This window comes from Cygnus olor, chromosome 3 (genome assembly GCF_009769625.2).
Source record: "Cygnus olor isolate bCygOlo1 chromosome 3, bCygOlo1.pri.v2, whole genome shotgun sequence".
In the NCBI taxonomy this organism is placed as follows: domain Eukaryota; kingdom Metazoa; phylum Chordata; class Aves; order Anseriformes; family Anatidae; genus Cygnus; species Cygnus olor.
The window spans coordinates 87269580-87292141 of NC_049171.1; the positions used below are offsets into that span (position 1 = coordinate 87269580).

Consider the following 22562-nt stretch of genomic DNA (forward strand, 5'->3'; position numbering starts at 1 on the left):
CTTTATTTTCTCTAAAATCAATAGTCATGTAAGGTGAGTTAGCTGTATTTGCCACTAAGTAAATTGTAGAGTATCCTCCAAACTCGCAGCTCTCTGCAGGCGCTTGGGGCATCTGATCCTCAGTGTAACAAGGGAAGGAACACTCTAGACTCAGCTTTCAAGTCAGCTTTGTTAGAAAATGTACTGCTTGTCTGGAAGGCTATCAGCCTATGGTCTGATAGAATCTGAGGATGATAATCATGCTTTGTAGTAAAACAGGAACGATCGCAATGGCCTGGCTGGACCTAACCTACTGCCTATGCTATCCAGCAATTCCCATGGTTACCCCAAAAACTCCATTAGAAAACATCTTTTTATAAAGAGAGCTAATTCAAATTTAAGGTGTGCAAAATATGCTGAGTTTTCCATACCTGTGGTAAACTGCTCCTGTAGTTATTTCTCTCAGTGTTAAAAATGTTTTATTTTTCCTGTTTAAAATTTGCTGACTTAAACTTCAACCACTGCATTTTGTTATGCCTGTATCTTGATAGTAGAAACTGTTCAATCTACCTTCAGCATTGACAAAAACTATTCTGTCTAGGGGATGAGAAGAGGGATAGAATTCAGGCCAGAAAGCAATAGATTGGCTCTCTGGTTTTCCGAGAGAAGAATAAAAAGGTATGTTTCATTACTTTCTAAATTTTAATCACACCCAAGAGAATTTGCCAAGATTATGCCAATAGGAACATGTTATCAGATCAATCCACATGGAAATTATAATGCTTTATTTTGCACAGCCTTTTACTCACGTTTGCATGATTTTCAGGAAAAATATTCACATTCCACTTCAGAAAAGCTGCAGGCATTTGTATAAGCACATTGGCCTGCACAGAGGAATTTTTTTTTTGTCATAGAAAGGAGGAAACTCGTTGCCGATAGCTCGTGTGAGCAGTGAGGATCACAGTGCTGGCTGCTTGAGTGTGTCAGTGTGAGCAGACCCCAAAATGGCGGCAGCACTCCACTGGTAGCTACCAGTAACTGAGGGGAAAGGGCTGACAATGCCAGACTGCTTCCACCTTTCTCATACACTTGGGTTTTAGAGTTAAAATAAAACAAAGATTGAAATTCAATAAACAAATTAAACACGGACAAAAAAAGGCTCAGTCTCCCCTCCTTCCTCACACCATGCCTCCTACTCTCACCTGTTGACCTCCTTTCTCACATGAGCTCTGGCACACTTTGGACCCTTTTGTGATCTAATTTCACTCATTAATATGGCAAGGAGATATTCAAATTTTTCATTGCAGGGTTTGGTGGTGTTTTTTTTTTTTTTTTTTTTTTTTTTTTCCTGGTTTTCGCTAATAGAATTGGCACATAGGAAGGGCTCTGGCAGGGCCAGCACCATCCTGAGGGTAAGGAGAGAAGCCGAGGCAGATGGATGCACACACTCCATTTGGCATCAAGAAGCTTTATGTCAGCCTGCCGAGTGTTTTGAAACTATACATTTAAGTTCTAACCAGAGGGTCATAAATATTTGCAATACCTTTAGACAAAGGGACAAAAGTCTGTCAGGGATCCAGGAGGCAGCATAGTGGCAGGAGCTCAGGCTGCTAGAGGCCTGCCCACAGCTAGGAGATACGGAGAGCAGAGGGCTTCCTCCCAGAGCTCCTGCTTTTGTGGTTGTGTTTCAGTGAGGGCCTGTATTTATCACTTGCCCAAATACTGAGGCCAAGCAGGGACAGCTGTGAAGCAGTCTGGCTAAGAGAGGTAGCTGAGGGGATGGCACGGTGGTGCTACTGAGGCTCTAGAAGGTTTGGGCTGGGCCTGCCTGGATATAGGGGTTGCCTGCTGCCTGCAGTAAGTCCTGGCTGAGGGAGAAGAAAGAGGCTGGAGGCCCTAGCAATCTCAGGAGGAGAAGCAGGAGCCCACACAGGGATATCCTTTTGGTGAGAGCTTTAAGATTTTTTCTTATTTTTTTTAATCTGTTTTGAATTCACACTACATTCCCCTTTCCTTCACCTGCTTTTAAATGCTGTGACTATTCACTAGCTATGGGGGCAGTGAGGGACAGTGGCAGACTGGCCTGCGTGGCCCTCCACAGCACAGACACCCCTTGGGCATAATAACTGTCTGTAATAGCCGGGTATATGCTGAACCATCAAATTAGATTGAGAAAACCAGAAATTATTTACACAAATTTTAGTGTGCTTTGTCAGTGCGTCTATTGATTTTGTTCTGCTGCTGGTGTGTGTTTAATTGAAGAGCTGCATTCCCAGGCGTTTTTATTTTCTCCATGCTCTGTTTGGTGCTGTTACTTATTCTGTATCAGTCTGTTGCTACCATTCACTTAATGTTTTTGAGGTAAAAAAAATAATAATAAAAAATCAGTTACTTGATATATATATGTAATTCTGTCATTAGGCATATTAAGATTGAGTAATCACATTTAAAAGTGTCCATTACCACAATTTCGCTGTAGTAGAGGAAAAATCCTAATTATAATATATTTCATAAATACTTTGATACATTACAGTAGCTCTAAGTCATGTGTAAAATGGCTGCTACTCTGTTGTGAGTGTCTGGTGATGAAATAAAACATGGAAGTAATGTTGACTAAAACCAGAAAAGAGAGAAAATGGTATTCTTGTGCCAATTCAGATAAGGTTGACAAAAAGATATGCTTTTGCTTGTAAAATTCAGTCTTTACCCTTCCTTATTTCCTGATGTACTTAGTGGCCTTTTCACCAGACTGCTGCTGCTCTCACAGTGCGTGTTTCAGTAGTATTTGCAAACCAGCTCCATATGGTTTCTAACAACTTTTAAAAATAGAAATACTGGAGCGTGTTGCTTTAAATCCAAATTTATCTCTATTGAATAGAAAATGAACATTATAAACCCAAGAGCTACTGGTGAGCAGTCAGAGATTTGCTAACATTTATTTTAAATGTCATTTTCAAAGTATTGGCTATTTTTTTTGACTGAATTGAAGAGTAAGTGATAACTTAAATGATAACTTGAGGATGTTTTCTATTGTATAAGTAATGACAGCATCCTTGGCTGGACAGGTATGGAAAAGAAAGACTAGGTTGATGCTGGTTGGGGCTGTTGCAGCAAACAGCTCTGGCAGATGCTGTCAGGTCCCCCTGACCAAGATTCATGTCAACTAGAATTGACTTGATAATTGTGGGAGATAAAAATTGGTGGTTCTTTTTATTTGTTCAGTTATGTTCTTAAGCTTCAGAGTATCTGTCACCAAGGTTTTCTGGCTAATCCTGGGGATATAAACATAAGGGAAAGGGAGGTAAAAGTGACATTATGATATATCAAATGACTCCAGGACTTAAGGGGCTTAAAGCACCCCTCATATACAGAAGGGCTTACAGTTACAATTATGAGAGTTGGCAGTGCTAGTGAACAGTCTGTTAATTAAAAATCTGCTGCAGTGACAGGAGAGTGTGCCCAGTTAATACTTTTTACCTATCTGTTGTTCATAGCTATGATTGCTGTCACCAGGTGGGTAATGTAGTATGTGGTAGAAAAAAGGATTCTAAGGAATTTCTGCTTGTAAATGGCTGCTGCTTCTACAAATACTACTATAGGAGTAATACATATACATGTTGTCCTGGACATATTTCAGTTTCCAGGCTGGGGCACAAATCCTTTGCTGTGTTTACTCTCACCAAGGTTTTTTAGCCTTTTCCATGTGCTGAGTGTGTTTCTAGTATATTCATCTTTCACAACCTGACTTGAGTCTTAATTTACTATTCACTTGCTCTTCTAATTCTTTTGAAACAAAATGTGGTCTTTGGGGTAGATATTTTAAAGCTATATACCTTTATACTGACTCCGTGGTTTTAAAAAGTTCAGTGAATTATTTGGACCTTTCAAGTAGTCTCTGATTTGTGCATTTTTGTTCTTACATATCCCTTGAGTGCAGTGTGCAACCAGAGAGCCTACGATTTGTTTCTTGCTGTTAGTGAAGAGAATAAAGGATCGAATTCTTTGCAGTCCAACCACTTCATACATACCCGCATCGAAAAAATAAAAGCATAGACACCTCCTTTAGTCAAGGAAGTTCCTCAGCTGCAGCTTGAAGGAACTGAGGGAGGGCAGAAAGAGTATAGTATAGCAGAGGATTTCTCATGTCATTCCTGTCCTGCTTTTGTGGTCTTCTGTAGGAGTCCACTACCCAGTCCTGGCAGAGACAGCTTTCTGTGCTAAGGGGACAGTGGATCTGGCCCAATATGGCCATTCTTTTGCTTAAAGATGGAGGGCATTCTGGCCTCAGCAAGACATTTCACAATACCATAATAAATACTGACTGCACAGTTAAAGAGTTAAGTTTAATTTATCTTCTTTCACAAACTGCTTCTTAAAGGCTCTTCTGTTTGCTCATCTCCACTGGATCTTAAACAGAGACATTGTGTTGCTATGGAAAGCGGTGAGCAAGCAATAACAAATGCTTCCACACATAGAAGCAAAGCACCCTGTTAACCATCAGCCATGCAGATATGACTGGGAGTGGAAAAGAAAATATGGGGAAAAAATACAAAACCATTTCCAGCTTTCATTCTCTCTTTATGTGAAATACGACCTGATTTTCTTCTTTCAGCACTGTATAGTGACGTTTGTGTGATCCTGGAGAAGTGGGCCATTTGCTGATAGCAATTTCATTATTCAGGGATACCTGCCACAGTCACAAATAGCAGTCTGAAACAAGAGATGTTGAAAAGCCTTGCCTGAGTTACACTTCACATATGCATATTTTACACTAAGCCAAAAAGAATAAGGGATTTTTCCTTCTGTGATTTTCTTGGTCCCAAGAAATTTCTTCATGAGACATATGTGGGAATATAATACCCACAATCCAGTCAGACTTTGTCGTGCCTCCAGACTCTGAAAGCATTGGAGAAATATAAATTAGAAAAATTTGACATTGGCCTTGATCTTTGCTTTGCCACCTAAGATGCGTTCCAGGGTCAGCCTTGAAATTCAACACAACACCATTCTGTTGGAAGAAAGCAAAAGTTGCACAGTAGAGCTATTTTATTTTTAAAAATATGACTGTAAGAGCTTTTTTTAAATGGTCACATAGGACCCAAGTCATTTTTAAACAACTGAGCCTTTTCATTCTAACGTCTCTGCATTTTTTTTCCGGTTTTGTTTTCATAATGTTCTTGAATAAGCAAAGTTAAAGTCAATACTCATACGGGGTACAGGAGTTGACATTGTAGGTCTTTGTTTGTAGAGGTGGGCTGTGCTGTGACAGGCTAGGACCAGACCGTGGTTACGTTGTTGTTCTTACTGAAGACAGACATTACTAGGCCAAATTCTGTAGAATTTGCACAAAACTCCAAAAGAAACTTTCCCAAAATACATGTAAGAACAGTCAGAAATGGAGTTTAGCAGCTCCATGTTTTTCACACTGTACTTTAAAAATCCAGATCATCCTTTTTTTGCAACTGCTGCTCATGCACGGCTCAAAAATGTCTAATTAAAATGTAATGCAAATGTAAAAACTCAGCTAAAAATAGACACCAGAATTTCCTTCCATACAAAGTTCTAATTAGATGTGAGGTGAACCCTTGTAAATAGAAAATTCCCAATTAGCTGAAATCAAGCTAATTTCTGTCAGCAAGGAATGGTGAGTAAGTCTGAGAAATGCTTGCTGCCTTTGAACTTAATCTGCAGCAGCAGTTGCACCCCATTGGTCTCCCTGAATCAGCAACGCATCTATTTGTCAGAAGAATTAAATCATGAATTGGTTTTTATGATTTGTCCATCTGTTCCAGGCTATAAAATGCAGAGTCTTTTTCAGAGTGTATAAAATGCAGAGTCTTTTTCATTTTCATTTCATTTCATCTTTTTCATTAGTCTTTTTGCAGTTGTAGATGCTCATGTAAATGAGGGGCTGCCTTTCTTCTCTCAGGAGACAGCTTTGCTTTGTAAGGAGCGTGGTAATCCACCCGTGCACATCAACATTTTTTTAGTTATACATCCTCATTCTATCTACAGGTTTGAAGAATTTTGAAGTTGTTGTTCAAAGAACGCTCAGGCTGGATATGGTACGCAGCACTCCACAATGCTTCATTTTTTAACCTAATTTCTAGCCGGATTGCCTGAAGCAGATGAGGTCTTGGGATATGCCCATGATTACATTTTGAGTCAATATATGAAACGGGATTAATGAAAGACTTTTTTACTAAGCTTTAGTCACTGCTCTGTCTGAAAAGAGAAATGTTTTCCAGTGAGTGATTTAGACTGAGTCCAAGTTTGTAAATTCGACTCTTTTAATTAAGTTTCCCGCACCAGAAAATGCATTAATCTGTGTTACTTGTCAGGAAGGTAATATACCTGCAACGTAACAAGACGATCCTGCAGAGAAAGTAACGTAGATGTCTCTGGACAGCAAAAACATGCAATAGTGTTTCACTTTTCCCTTGGTAGGGAATCAAAGAAGTCTTGGGTACTCCAGTTCAAACCACATCACAGCTGACGCGTCCAAAGAGAATCTAAAGTTTCAGATACAACCACTGCTATGTAAAACAATGCCACAAGAACATTCCCATGTCAAAACCACAATTTTTATAGCCAGCTGAATAGCTCTTTCAGGCAATAAGCAATCAGTTCATATATAAGCCCTATTCCAACTAAAACAGAGATCCACTGTATATCTGTTCATGGAGATTGTTTAGCCTAGACTCTAATCTCCAGAAATTGGCATAATTTGAAGGCACTCGGGAGAACAAACACTCAAATTACATACTGTTGAAATAGGAAATATGCTAGAGTTCTTCTACTGACATGCTTTGTTGGACGTTTCTCCAGTTATGCTGCTGTCCAAATATAACTGCTTTGTGTATTGGCTTGAAAGGCATTATAAGGGTCATGTTTTCTATACATGAACTGAGATGAAGGCTGCAGATCTGACTTAGAAAAATAAAAAAAGATGGCTGAGTCTGGCCCCTAGTCATGTGTATGGAAAGCTCTTCTATGGATATACCATGATGGCTATGAGGAGAGAGTTGGCTTCACCTGGAAGAGGGGTAGAGATCAAGTCTCTGTCCTCTGCTGGTGTCTCTAGCTGCTTCCTGCTTTTCCTCTGTTTATAGCCCAATGCCCCAGGGAATTGCCCGAGTTATACCCCCCAAGAAACACAGTTCAGCTTCATATGGCGACAGAGCAGGCCAGAATAATGCTGCTGTTTTCTCCAGTCCCTGGAAAAGCTGAGTGCATGCGAAGACAGCGCATACAAGCTTGCTCCCTTTTTCTCTCTTCCACTATTGCAAGAAGAAGATTTTCCAGACTTCAAAGCAGGATAGATATCAAAGCATCCCGTGACTGATGGCTCTCTCCTCCAGTTACCTGAGTTCTGGTTGCAGCTGAATTAGGAAAACATTTGTTCTCAGGGTCGTTGCTCTGCAAAGAACTGGAGCTCCTCATTCCAACGCTCTTCTAAATCAGTAAAGTGAGTTTCTGTGGAGCTGAGAGTATCAAGGTGAGGAGCAAAAAATAAGTTGACCTTTGAAGTTTTTTGTCTTCCTCAAGATAAGTAAGAAGGGAAAAGCCCCATTTCTCACATTCCTCGGTACTACTTTGTGTTTTAAAAGATTATTTCTAGCTCTCTCAGACAAAAGTGTCCCTGTCCTTTGGGTACCAGGGGAAGAAATTATGGGCTGACTTTACTTCATACAAAGCTACCCTCTCTCCAAAACATCTACTGCTAGAAGAAAGCTATTTCAATGCTGTTTTAGTAATTTTGAATAATTCAGTCCCTGTACCTGGGCTTCAGAGCATTTTGAAGGGACATTGCAGTTAGAAAAAACATAAACGAAATGGGACACATGACCTTTCAGGATCTGGAAGCCTGCTGTCCTCCAGGTTCCTTGCTTATTCAGGAAATTATCTTTTTTATAATGTTGACATTCACATACACGAATGGAAATCTGTTCTGTTTCCTGGCCCTGGCACTAAAACCCACGCAAAAGGGAGCATCAGGCTCAGAATGAAGTGAAGTGCTAAAGGAAATAAGAATAATAATCTTGTATTTCATTTATTGGTCTTTTTTAAATCTTCATTTGGCAAGGTTTCTATGAAAAGATTGAAGTTTAGTGTTTCACATATATTTAACACCTGGTTAAACTCCATGTGAGTCCATGGCAGTGGCCAAATACACCTCATTAAGGAAAACTTGTGACTACTGTCCTAATTAAGTCCCAGACATTTCTATGTACTATCGTGAATTAATTCTCTAAAAGCTTTTTCAATAAAGCTTCTGTCCCAACTGTGTGTCCAAATTAAGTGAAATACATTTTATTGAAATAACCACCTCCAGCTGTGAGTCTTTATATCATTTGGAAATGCGTTTTTAAGAATGCTGCTTGCAGTACAGCAGGGGACAGATGTTTTTACAAAGTAAAACAAAACTGTTGATACTGTAAAAGAGAATTCCTCTTGACACCTGCCAGTATCCGGTCCTGTGGCTGACACGTCCACTACTTTTTTGACTTGTTTTATGTATCAACTAGCCAGCATCTTGGCAACATTCTGGTTTCCGATCTTCTGCTGAGTGCTACAGGCCAGGTACCTTTTACTCCCTTCTTTCACCTTCCTCTTTCACCTCCAGAGGTCACAAGTTCGTTTACATCTCTTTGGAGCAGCCAACTTCACTAACAATACATGGAACAAGATTATGTTAAAGAAAGCAATGTTGATTACATTAAAAACTAGCGAGAAGAATTAGATGAAACAAAAGTTGAACAGAACAAACTTCCCAGTATCTGGCAGCTACACAAAGTCTGGCTCACCAGGTTACAATCTCATAGTTATTAGTGGTACATTCAAGCAGGCTAGAAAAATGTATCAGTGCTTATCTGACCTTTCTTCTCATAATATGCTCCACAGATCTGTTAGAATGAGAACTTCAGCCAGGAAGCAGCTTCAGGGAAGAATAGTTCTGGCAGTCCTGTACAGCAGGGAAGTGCTTCACTTCTGAAGGTCCCATCAGCTGAGAAAAGTCTCCCTTGCTAGGACAACTGGAATCCACTTGTAAAATTGGCAGGTGGTGTTAAATATATTTTGAGGACACAAAAAAACAAGCAATAGTTTCACCTACTGCAGAACATGGACAATTGTACCCACTAATATCAGTGTTTCCAAGCCATTGTGTGGCAATTCCAGTTTCTGCTAGATGTGTTAAAGATGGGCAGAATATGTTGTCCGTATTAACTAACGAAAGGACATCACTAGGTGAGACTATGCACACTTTTGCGTTTCTCTTTAGAGAATGCTCACAAATCTGTCACCAGGGAAATACATTCATCAAAGAAGAGAAACAGAATTATTCTTTAAATACGGTAATTCAAAATTAGGTATTTTGTATTTAAGTAAGTCTTCTGCAGGCAAAAGCTCCTGCCAAAAGAAGGAAACTGCGCAGGCTAAGGCTGGCTTGTCAATGTGCAGAGTCTGATGTACGAGTTGGTACAATGTAGTCCTTGAAACAAAAGGCAAAGATACCCTGCCTTCAGATTGTCTTTGTTTTTAAGGATGTACCTTAGATGCTTTGCCAAGAGGTCAGTATTTCTTGAATCGCTTTAGTTAAGGACTGCCAGAAAGTTTGAAAAAAAATTGCTTGTCAGAACAATGAGTGTAATAGCTGGTCTCACTAGAGAAATCTGTCAACTTAAGGTTCAGAAACCTATCGCTCTACACAAACAAGCAGCCATTCAGAAGCATAATTCATGGATAGGAAGCGTGAGGACACCTACTGCAGTGTTTCAGTCTGCACCTGGCTTAGATTCTGTTCTGAAATTTTGCAGGATTGGAGTAAGGATGGTGGCTTAGGAAATTCTTTAATACTGACACGTTGACAAAACCGTTCAGGACAGGGAAATAAAGCACTAACATACCAGTGCATTCATGGGATATGTTCCCGTTCTTCTCAGTTACTAAATCAAGCTGTCACATCCAGCCCAGGTCTTTTATCCACTGGACAAGCTGCACTCTCTTTCCTGTGCCTGTTCTCTGCAACAAGTCGCAGCAATCTCTACAGAATGTCTCAGTTTCCACATGTGCTAGTTGTGAGAGCACACGATGCGTACCAGAACCGACAGGAGATGACAGCCACACAGAAAGAGTGTGAGATGAGCAGCTTTTTGAAAGGATGGAAGGGAGAACCAGAAGTGAGAGCAAGGAAGAGCAGGGCAGAATAGACATGACAGCCTAAAGACAGCTTAAAAGAAGGGAGAACCAGGGAAACAATGTCAGATAAGGAAAAGGAAACTGAAAACAAGAAACAGAAACCATTCACTATTTCAGAGGAGGAAGGGAGATTTCAAAGACAGTAGAACCAGGAAGAAAAAGTGTAGGAAAGGGGGAGGGCTATGAAGGTGAGGTTAAAATTGGTATAATAGAAAACAGGAGAAAGTAGGGACAGGTATGGGAGGTTAGAGATCGAGCAAATGTCCATAAATATGAGGAACAGGGAAAGAAGGAAGGGTTGACTTGAGACTTGAATTAACTGTTGATGAAAGCAGAAAGAAATAGGAACAGAGAATGAAAAAAACATTTTGGGAATGCTAAGGAAAAGGAGGGATGTGAAGACATTGGGACAAAGGGGAGAAGAGTAGACAAAAAGTGTTATCTATGCAGAAGAGAAGCGTAGATGAAATTTTTTTTTAAATTCCAAACCCAAAATAAACCAAAAAATGAAATCCCATCTTGTCTTAAGCTGTCAAGCTGGGAGAAAGGGATGAGGTGATCCATATCCTGTCACAGTCCTACAGGACTGTAGACTCTTTGCATATTATAGAAATAGCAAAGCAACTTGCATATTATAGAAATAGCAAATTTTTTTATTTTTTTTTTTTACCCTGGTACCTGTTGCTGCAAAGCTAATCCTCTTCTGGATGCCCATGTTAGTTCCTCCAAAGACAACCCTGTTGTGCACAAATACACTGAAGTTTCAATATAAATGCATCCAAATGTATTAGAAGTTTTCCATTTATCTTCCTAATCTAGTTAGTTTATACCTTGGATTGCAGTGACTGACACTTACTTTCTGTGTGAACCTATTCACACTAAACCACTCCTTCAGGAAAGCACTCACCAAACGCATGTGAGCACATACCAGTATTAAGTGGCACAGTTACAGGAAGAGAGACACAAGGCACAATATAATCCTTGCTTTGTAAAGTAATCCTCAGTGTTATAGATGAACAAACTGACTTAGAAAGGCATTTGGGGGCAAAAGAGTTTTATTATAGCCTTGAGATTTAGGCAGATGTGTGTACTGCTTCTGATTATGATTTTGCTATCAATTGGATTCATTGCCCCAGGAAAATTACTTTGCATTTGAGTTTAGTGGATATTTTTTAATTTCTATATATTTCGTAAGAATGTTGCAAGTCTTTCTTAACTAGTGGCTTTATCCCACAACACGATAATAAACTGCAATGCTTAAATGAAATAAGAGTACGATTAAAGTGAGTGCTGCTGTAAAGAACTTTCTAGGGTTTCTGTATATTCACTGCCTATTCAGGTCCCTCAAGCTCTCTCCTTTGAAAACAGGCGTTGAATTAGACTGTAAGTATAAAACTAGACTGTAAGTATAAAACCAGACTGAAGCATTAATGTAGAAAAATATGATGCAATCTGTGGCCCACTGGATTCTCAACATTGCGATAAGGCCACAAAAAAGGTAGCTTGCAACAGGTATCGGACGTTTTTGGAGAAAATTGTGGTGATTTCAGATCAGTTTAATGGAGCAGCCATTTCATGAAGTGGTTAACCAGCTGCTCACCCATGCCTATTGCACTCATCTTACAAAATTGTTCAAATATTCATTGCGTTTTCTGCTACTTATGCACAGGACCACACTTTGAAATGGTGATGCCTTGTCTGTATTCAATTCATTCTTTCCTCTAATGTGCAGACACGTGGTGCTTATGCAGGATGCTACAATGTAGGAGGCCACAGAATGTGCAGTGAAACTGCCTGAAACCCAATCTGTGCAAACACAGTAATATTATCTATAAAAAAAGTAAACTGTAAAATGACAAGTGAAAGAGAATGACTGTAGGCTGTGTAAGTATATAAACTGTAGATCGGGTCTGAGGGAAAACGGGCTCAAATCCTCCCTTTCCTCTCCTCTCCTTGCTAAGCTACACTGAGCCCAGTGAAGTAACTCATCAAGGTAAATTTAAATAATTCAGTTCCTAACTGAAGAATCATCTCCTATTGTTATTCATTCATTCTTGGTATGAAAGCCATTTATTTTTTCCCCACTGGAGCATTTAGAAAACCACAAAGTTATCGAGTTAGTGATCAAAACTTAATGAGATTATTTACATGCAAAAATACCCCAGTCACTGGTTTGAACCACATGAACTTCACATAATTCACGGGGAAATCAGAGGCACTGAAACCAGCTCCCCCTCTCATGGCCGGAGAGCAGCTGCCTGTAGGATCGTGGTCGTGCCAAGGATACTTTACGCTCTGCAGATGGTTCCCTTCCCTCTCGAGTCTGAAGATAGAGATGTGCTGAGCAAGCCCTTTGTAACATTCCTGTTGAAAAGATAATAGCCAGAAATCAAGTCTGAGCAAAAAAGGATAGTGGAATAGTTCCCCTAAATATAAAAATCTATCGATGGCCTTTTAGCAACAGCAACTAATTTGGTATTTCCTAAGCAAGGGCTTGATTGATGATACTTGGAAGGGATAATGTTTTCAAATGTTAGAACTGGAATGAAATTATATCATTGTTGATTGTAGTGCATGCCTGCTCACACCAGTTATCATCCTCTGCCTGTCTGAAGATTAATACTCTGTATATATACTAGGAGGGGAGAAAGTTGGAGCAAATTCCTTTCCAGCACTTTTTTAGTTCAGACAGACTTTTTCCCCTGGTCAGAAAATCCTATTCCCAGCATGTTATATGCAGCAACTGCAGGAAAATGCATTGAAAAGCCTTGGTCCAGAAAGAGTCACATCATTATGGACGGAGCTGTGAGTGGTGACAGCCTGATTGTTCTACTGCCCGATCAATATAATTTTCTGTAAGGTTAGTGCCCAGTGAGCAGGGCTGCACTCTTGTGGAGGTATCTGATAGACCTCCCAGAGGTATCTGTCACTGCAGAGAGCCTGGTTTGTGCCTTATGCAACCGAAACCTTTTAGGAATGGCGTGTAAGTGTCCTAAGAAGGCATGCCAACAGGATGACCTTTCCCTAAGGAACTGAGAATTATCATGCCCTGAAGCGAGAAGGAGAATTTTACAGCTGTCGGTGCAGCTTAACCTTTGTCTGCTTTTCGCATGGCTATTTACAAGCAAGTGTCATCACGTACCACCAGTACTATATATGGCTTCAAAATAAAGCAACTTTCCTTTACCGATGAGAAACACGCCAAAACCGCGAAATGCCATTGCAGGTCTTGCCAGCAGAAACAGAGAAATGTTCCTTCTGCGTCAACAAGAACTGGCTCTGTAAAGTAATTTGTGCTTTGTTTAACATCAGCATCGTAGCTGGCTTTAAATTGGTAACAGGAATAAAAGACACCGAAGAGCTGGTAAGAGAGAGACAGAACAAATGGAGTCTGAGGAGGTTCTGAGTTATTAGAAGTTGCTCCACACCACAGTCATTTGTCAACCCACAAAGAAATTAATGGAGCCCATAAACCACAGGACTCCCAACCATAAAGTCCTGCAGTTAATACCTTATTTTGTGCATGTTGAAGTGGTATCCTGATGTGTATTCTTAGTAAATTAAAACGGGATTTTACGGATCACATGCAAATAAAGCAGTCGCTGCTCCTCTGCAGCTTGTAGGCCCAACTACTTTGGTGTTAAATGGATTCAATCCATATATGAGCAAGTGATAGAGTGATGGCAGGATTTCAATTTTTTTTTTGCTTTGGTGGTCTTTTCCAGTGTTTCTTGGATAACCACTTATCAATTATCCCTCCAGTATTGTTGCTGAGGGCGCTGCCTCTGACAGATCTGCCTGTGTACTGCAAGCTTTCATGGAATTGCCAAAATTACTTCATTCACCATTTGAGCTTTCCTTCACTCAATTTAGGAAAGATAAAGGCATCTGTGTTCTCGTCTGCATATATACATACAGAATTTTTCATTATTTCTAACAAGGAATCCTATTTTTTTGGACTAGCTTTCAAAAAGTCTTCTTTCAGACTTTAAGGCAACTAAAATTGTAGATATAAACTGACAGAAACCAATATGTTTTTCCAAATTAAAGCATAACGAAATGCTATTTTTTGTTTTACATTAGCTTCTTAACCTTTATATATCTCATAATTTCACTAAGCCTAAAAGGCTTAGCACCTACTAAGGCTTCTGTCAGTGATTTCACTCAGAGCAATTCCTTATGCTCCGTGTATAGTTGCAGTAATTGTTATATACATTTGTGTCAGATATCGTGTACCTTGTCTCATGTAAGAAACAGGCTCTGTTTTTAAAATATAGTAATATGCAAAGCAATGTCTTGTCATAGTATTTGAACACAGGCATGTAAACTGCTCCTTTCTCTCTGCTATAACACAGAACCTCTCCTCATTGCTTTAAAAGTCCTAAGAGGGACTTCTGTTAATAGCTTCCTGAAAAAAAGGGATAGGAGGAGCACGATTCCAAATCCATGAATAAGGAGCTAACATATTTTGTACCTATTCTACAAAGTAGACCTATAAAGTTAACATAAATTTTAATTACTGCTTTTTGGCTGTGATCTAAGACTGTTGATATTACTAGCAGTCAAACTCTTAGTATCTGAGTATAAAGTAGCACTTTTTTCTTTAACAGTACCGATTTTTTTAAGCCAAACAGAAACTTTGGTTCTGCTTCTTTTAAAAACCAATCTGGCTCCATACCTATGGATGGCTTTCTCAAGTGACTGCCTTGTGAGAAGTGGCCAGAGTATTAGTGCGGTAATGAGCTGCGTGCCTCAGGCTTTGTAGGCAGTTGTTCAACTATGCAAGTTTTCCTATCTCAGTTTTCCATTTCCAAAATCATAAAGAAAGAAGAGAAGGCAACGATGGCTGTTGCTCCAAATTTACACCGTTTAGACAAGATAAGACAGCTTCTCGTTTTATTTTAGGCTGTTTACCGGTGTTTAGGATGGCACATGGTGGTGGGAGAAAAAGGTTTGTGATAAGTTACATTCTTCACAGAACAAGGCAAAAAAATCTTTTTTTTTCTTATTTGCAATTTGTGCTCATGTCTTACTGGCAAAAGCCCATCTCTGTGATGTTACGCAACTACATATTTCTAGTGCTTACACTGCTGAATGCTGGGTAGAGGACTCACCAAATCAGTCATCTATAAAGATACTTGGCGCAATCACTAAAAATCAGAATAGAACCCCCAGAGGGTGAACATGCTTCAATTTAGATTAATATTTCATATTAAGAAACACATTCCTGTTCTATTTTGGTTTTCAGGATGCCAAAGAACATGTTCTGGGCATGATTCGTACTGAAACCCCCCCAAAAATCCATTTTTTTTCCTATCCCATAAACCTGCTAATCATTTATAGATAAGATCGTTACAGTAAGCTCAAATTAGAGTGCAGGATCTAAATCTCTGTATCGTTAGTCAATCATTTATGAAAATATTTTTTAAAGATCTGTCATAAATACCATCAATTCTACCAGTGTGTCCTTGTTTTCTTTGTTTTTTCTTTTTAAAAAAATGCCATTGAAAAGGAAGGTTAAATAAAAGCCAATTATTTATAGACATAAAACTACTTTCTAAACAACGCTTATCGCACAAGAAATATTCCAGAAAACTGATTTTTGATAATTATGTAAAAGTCAACTTGCACAGAGCTCCCTGCAAATATCTCCCCCAGTCAGTGGAACAACAGAAATGATTAAGTGGCTAAAGAGACTTTGCTGTGAAAAACTCAGTAACTTTGGTCTAAGCAATATATGTATGCATGCACACACATGCACAAACACAAGCACAAGGAGAGGGATGTCCAGCATTTGTGGTTTTATCCTGTGTTTGAGATAGAAATTTCTGATTTAATTTATTGGCAGTACTAGCCTAAATTTTTGAAAGAGGCTGATTAGCCGAATTCAAGGCACTTAAGAAGATTTTTAGAGGGAAGTTCATTTCGAAAATTAAGCTCTTGCTTCATCAGAGCCACCTTTTCAAAATGCAAACACCTAAAATCCATCTGCATCGGGTATTAAAAATGCGGTCTGTGACTGAAATCTCTGATGCATACAGACTGGAATTTTAGCATAGCATAGGAGACAAATAACACACTATAGGCACTTTGATACCACAGAGAATTAGCAAAATACCATTAAAATATTACAAATACAAAAATAATTTCTCATCTGAAATCCAGCTAAAATGAAAATGTAGCTGTAAAAAGCCTACTAAAGTAATCCTTTGCCTCATTCTAAAGTGGTTCTTAATAATAATTAAGGTTCTCTGAAAGATCTTTAGATTTAGAAAAAAAAAAAGAGAGAGTGGTTTTACCCAATCAGTACCTATACAATTATTTTTTCCATCATCTCCTCTTGATTCATGCACTTTCTGTCCATTAAAGAGAACTTCTTCCTGTCTTCTTATTTCTATTCAGCAGCTGAAACCAAAACAAAATCAGAGCATACAAACGGAATAATATATAGTGAGTTTCCATTCTTCTGTTCTCCAGACTATGGCGTTCCTGACAGCACATGGTGGCACGGCCTGGCCCTATCAGCTGCTGCAAACTAACAGCTCAGCCGCCGCTAAGGAATACTGGCTGTTTCCATACCTCTGCACAGGTATTTTTTGGGAAAAGGGGCTTACACATGTCTCCTGCGTCTTTGTTCTTAACTAGCTTGCTGCCTGCCTGGTCTGGCGATTCTGTGCCTGTTGCGGGCTCTCAGTGCCACGAGCACTGCCTTCATCCCAAGGCTGAAGCAGCAGCAACTCTACTTTTCCCTTCTTCTGTACCAGTGGACAGAAGGCTTTTCACATGAAGATAGCTGATGAAGGATGCTTTTAAGAGAAGTTTTGAACAAAGAGCGATGTTCTGTGCCTTTCTCCAAATACTACAGAATTAGTGCAGCACTGAAGGTTAATTTTCATACAGTTCCTGTGTAAAAACTGTGCACTGTTTGGAGGATAAAAGCCAAAGTCTGATCTCACTGATGTCAGATGAGATACCCCAGTGATGAATGTGGTTTTTGGCTTCCCAGGCAGCCGTCAGAGTCAATGTGTTTCTAATAAGACGGAGACTCAGAAGGGGCCAGGTGCTCTATTAGTTTAAGTTGTTAGGGTAGCAGGAGTTGTGTAGGTTAGTAGATGGAAAATGCTTTCTGCCTTCCCTAAACTCGTGCTCCTGGTCCAGTTTGGACTGGCTGAGGCTCTGACTGAGGCTTCCTTTATAAGTCCTTTATGTAATAGTAATAAAGCAGATACTTGATGCTGTATGCTTGTGAGAGACCTTAGTTTCGACACTTGAATTTCTTGGTTATTTTTTTTTTGAGCAGAATTCTACGTGTCCCCCTCTAGGTAATTATTTTCCTTGTATTTTCAAAGCAGCTCTTATGCCTGCTATTTACATAAATCTTTAGTTCAAAGGTAGCTGACGTTCATTAAGTGTACTGCTGTACAAAATTCTTCATGCAAGCTAAACACAAAACCTGTGGCTCGATAATAATGCTGTAATGGAACAAAATGTTATATTGCAAAATGAAGGTTACGCAAAGCTTCACCTAGACTGGAGTAATTTCAGACCACAGAGCTGTAAAGAGGCTGGCAAACAGTGGAGTGAATGCTCGTGTTGGAGAGAGCCCCATCACAGCTTGCAGTCACTCCAGGAGCGCTTCTGGCAGCAGCTCAGCACCTCGAGGAGCACTTCTGGGGTGTCCACAACATCACCTTTGTGGTGCTGGACTCTTTTTCCAGAACAGGGGAGTTGCTCACCAGTAGCTGCACTGCATCAGGATACCCTGTGTACCTGCAGCTTGGCACAGCCGTGTGTATTTTTCTGCTCTAACAGCACCTGCAGCAGCGTTCAGTGCCTCCACCCCCTCACCTGCCCTCCCGAGAAGCAAGGCTATGCTTGTTAGCAGTGCTATGGCCCCAAGCCTCTCCTGCCTTCATAAATCCTGCACATTTTCAGGGACACAGGAGAGAGATGTTGAGGAGAAAGTTGCAAGTACACCCACAGATAACAGAGCTTGAAAGAATTCCAGTTACCAGTAATGTCTTTTTTTTTCTTTGAGTGCTTATCTGAGCAGACATTTACAAAATATGTGACTGCACGCAGTACCTCCAACATAGCACGGCACAACTGGAGAAGTGCCCTGGTGTCCCTTAAATCGATCAAGACCAAAGGACTCTTTTCCTTAGGACAGAGCAGTCTCATGCCTGAAAGTATCCATATTTGTGTAGTGCAATTAAAAAGGGTGAATGAAGTCCAGATGGCAGCTCTGCAATTGCAGAGATGAAAACCTCCTACAGGGGAGGTCACTAGTACCACGTGAGCTGTGATGGAGGTTCAGATCGTACTGTGCTGCCATGCCTTACAGGGGCTTAACAGGTTTTAACATCATCTGTGACCACTAAGACCATCTGTGTGGAGGTGACTGACCCTTTATGAGCCTTCAGCCACAAATTTCAAAAGATGGGAAAAAAATCTGCATATTTCATCCTGTCAAGATTTTTTTTTCAAGACTAATTTTTCAGCTAGGTTGGAAGCTGGACTTCCTCTCAGAGAGATGCCCAGGAGGAGTCCTAAGCGCGCCTTAGTCAGGGGAAAAAAAAAAGGCTATTTTCACTGCGATGAGGGAGGGAGCTCAGCGCTGACCTATTGGGGAGTTAGGAATAGGTTCATTTCCTTGAAGGGCTAGGACTGATATCTGGTAGAGACCCTCACTAACACGTCGGTGAATTGTCCAGTAGTGGAGCAAGAAAGGTCAGAACAGCCTCTTGCTCTGAGAACCTCTTTTCTTAGTAAAAAGATCCACTGACTTCTTTCCTGAATTGATGGCACTGCTCTTCAGCCCCACCTGACCACACGTTAGGTGGTTTCACAGTAAAAATGCACCCAACAGCACGTGAGGTCAAGTTAGCTTTGTAAGGATACGTAAGTATTATCCTTTCTACCACCAACTGAAACATTTTCCATGTGAGGTGCTCGTGTGGTCCACAGATGAGAACTGGCTGACCTCAGTGCCACCACGTATGAGGTGCTGCTCCCTGAGAGTGCAGGTCTTGGACCTGAACGGAGGAGGTCTGGTGGCAAGGCCAGGCCCAGGGCACGCTGCCCATGTGGTAGGAGAGGACGAGGAGGGTGAGTGGACTGACTGCCTGTGCAGCAGCCTGGCTCCTACCATCTGGAGGAAGACCACGATGTGTCTGCGAACCACAATGTGTGTGTAAAAACCACGTACTGGAAAAAGAGGGTACTTTCCCAGGAAAGAAACAAGCTAACTTGTATGACAAATTAGCAGCATCCACCACACTAACAGATACAGTGCTTTCCTTTTGTAGGCTACTTCAAGTCTACTTGAAATGTTGTTCTTCTTATTTAGTTCTACATCATGAAAGAGAAATTAGCTGCCTTCCAAAACAGTCAGTTTTGATGCCAAAAATAAAAAATAAAAAAAAATGGGCAAAAGCAGGAGCAATACATATGTTTTTCTTGGGGCAGCATAGTAACATTTTCCAGTCCACAAGTGTTAAGACTGAAAGCAAGCAGGTATTTATTTTGCACATGCTATATTGAATTCACCCCTTGCAGAAGTGGGAGCACTGGCTGGGGCAGAGAAGTTGCTGTGTCTGCCAGTTGTGTGTGCCAGCTGGTGCAAAGGGAGAGAGCAAGGGGGATTGTCTGGTAAAGAAAAACCTCCATTCAGGGGCTGCATTGCTGTGAATGTAATCAGCAGCCACCACTTTGTGGGAGCAGCCCAGCAGAGCAGGCTGCTTGAGAAGTTTTCGTTTTCATCTTTTTCTTACCACAACATGCAATCAGTTATCAGCGATGTAAACCCAATCGTAGCACCTTGGGTTGTTATAACAGTGTAGCAATACTGAAAAAAAGCTCAATAAGAGAAAAACAAGGTTAAAATATTTTATTATGTTCATAGAGCTAAGAATATGAAAATGTTGGTTTGTTTTACCTCTGCTGCTTCATACTGAGATAAAGTCAGACAACATATCAGTGTGCAGACATTCAGCATTGGATGTACAAGTGTTAGAGTCAGCACTTAAGAAACTGCCTGCAAAGACTGTGGTCAACATATTACAGTCAATGCAGGCTTGTATTTATTTATTTTCCTGATCTATGTATATTTACTATTTAGAAACAAAGAACTGAGATATTAAATTGAAATCAGTCAGTGGCAAAAAAGAGTCTTCCAGTCCCAAAACTTGGAACTGAAAATAGATATTCCTAATTCCAAGTTAGTATACAAAGCATAAGGCTGTTTTCCTCCCTTTGCTTCTGAACAGGAGGAAAGTAGGAAATAATTTCAGTTTTTCATGTGACGTACAGCTTGATAAATCCCAGGAACAGAGAACCCATATATTGAATGAACTTCAAACCCCAACTTACTGAAAAATACAACAGTAATTTCTTTCTCATGATAACCAATTTTCTGAAGGAACTAATTTTTAGATATGGCTCACAGAGGACATACATGAAATTAATAAAAGAAATTAAAATTACTTTATTTGTGTATCTCAAGTGGCTACTTATGGGCATGGGGAACACAAGAATAAGAATAAGAGAGCATTAATTAGTTTTACTCCATAAAATACTATTTGCTTTGGCAACAGAGTTTCTATTCTTTTAATATCTTAGAATCATTTCTCTTTAGCTGTATTTTTATTACATCTGTACATGAACATTACTATACACTGCTGTACACTTTGCAGCTCTTCTAATTTCATACTTACATATAAATTCTAATGTCTTTTAATGATTTGAAAATGTGTTACAGTATTAATATTCCATGATTACATACAACGGTGGGCTTTGGAAGGTGTTTTTTTTTGTTGTTGTTGTTCGTTTGTTTGTTTTTTCTCCCAGTACAATTTGATTCTCTGTAAATGGAAGTTGAAATTGTTCGGTCCATTGAAGCCAAGCAGCTGAAAATCACAAAAATAAAAATAAAAGGGCCAAGCTTTGTGAACAACACTGTTATTAACTTCAGTTGAAAGACGTTATATGGAATGGTATATTTTCGCTGTGGAAAAGGGTAAAATGATTAAAATTTGGGAGGAACGATGGCCTAAATCAGAAGAAAAACATCTACCCTGATACATCTTCTTACTCAGTATGTTTTTATCTATCACACTACCAACACATTATAAAATGGGACAAATTCACTTGCACTTCCTGATGGACCTGGTATGAAGTAAGGAAAGCCTGTCCAATATAAATGTCCAGGAAAGAACTTACAGAAAGCAATATCTCTGTGCTGAATGGTGTTACAGGGGTTAGGGTGCCAAAGATTTCAGAAGTAGCTGAGGTTGAAAACAAGTGCATCTGGAGATGTTTAAGGGAGAGGTCAGCTACAGGTTTCCAGATGGCTGAAAAAACGAGCTGCAGTAGAGAGCATAAGAGCTAGCAGGAGACATTGTCTAAATTAATCAATCACAACCCTGTTAAAGTTCAAGTTTAAGTTGGAGAAGGTGTTCAGTTCAGGGCTGGTTCCCAATTTATTGAAATGGCTCTCAAACTTTAAGCTGCAAACAACAGATATTGCTCTTAGGCTTTCTTAAAATCACGGAGATGACTGTATGTCATGATCACACAAGCACTCTCTGTTGAGGAAAAACAATTGTCCATTTGTCCAGCTCATGCGAATAGGGTCAGGGTTGTTCAACACCTGCTTTAGAGAAACACGCTCAACAGTTACCACATTTTGCTGCAACAGGTGCTGAACACATCTAACCTTGGGCATGCTAGAAGGGCAGCTGTTTTCAACGCTATCTGATGGGAGGAGGAAGCTCTGGCATGTTTATTAGCAGTAGTTGTACCGTGGTTACATCTACTCATTCTTCTGGAAGTGAGTAGCTGACAGCTATAGCTTGCAATTGCAGTCTCTTCAGAGGAACTTCCTTCAACCTAAAATCTTTATGTTCCTTCAAGATGGGTAAATGAGGCTGATATTTGTCAGTACTCATGGAAAACAATTCCTAAAACTATCTGAGAAAACGGTCCTTCATATGAAACAGCAAAAGGTAGATCTTATTTTGTAGCATGACACTCTAACCTATAGTGGCACAGTGCTGTAAATTGCTTAGTTCCATAAGAAACAAGTCATAAAAAAGACAAAAAGGTTGTGAATAAGATCATTGAATTACAATTAAACGCTGTTACAACCAAATAGCTCATGTACAACTTCATAAACACTTCAGCTGGTGCTCTTAAATTTCCAGATATATTTACTTTACTCCTCTAAAGCACGTTAAAGAAAAAGCGTTCTTTGTTGTCTGGGACTATTTTGAATCTTTAGCAGTTCACTTAACACATCATAGTGGCTGTCATAGGCTTTCCTAAAACACCAGAGAAAAAACGCATACCTCAGGAGAGGAATAAATCTCTTATAAGGTATTAGT

The 22562-nt window shown here is 39.8% G+C and overlaps 1 long non-coding RNA gene across 1 annotated transcript in view; it reads left to right on the forward strand.

The window, feature by feature from the left end:
- The first annotated feature begins 1815 nt into the window (after positions 1-1815).
- LOC121068044 overlaps positions 1816-22562 on the forward strand; it is a 34215-nt gene continuing 13468 nt past the window's right edge. The window contains exons 1-2 of the long non-coding RNA XR_005818575.1: positions 1816-1925; positions 16657-16768. This is a non-coding gene — a long non-coding RNA (uncharacterized LOC121068044). The remainder of the gene's footprint in view (positions 1926-16656; positions 16769-22562) is intronic.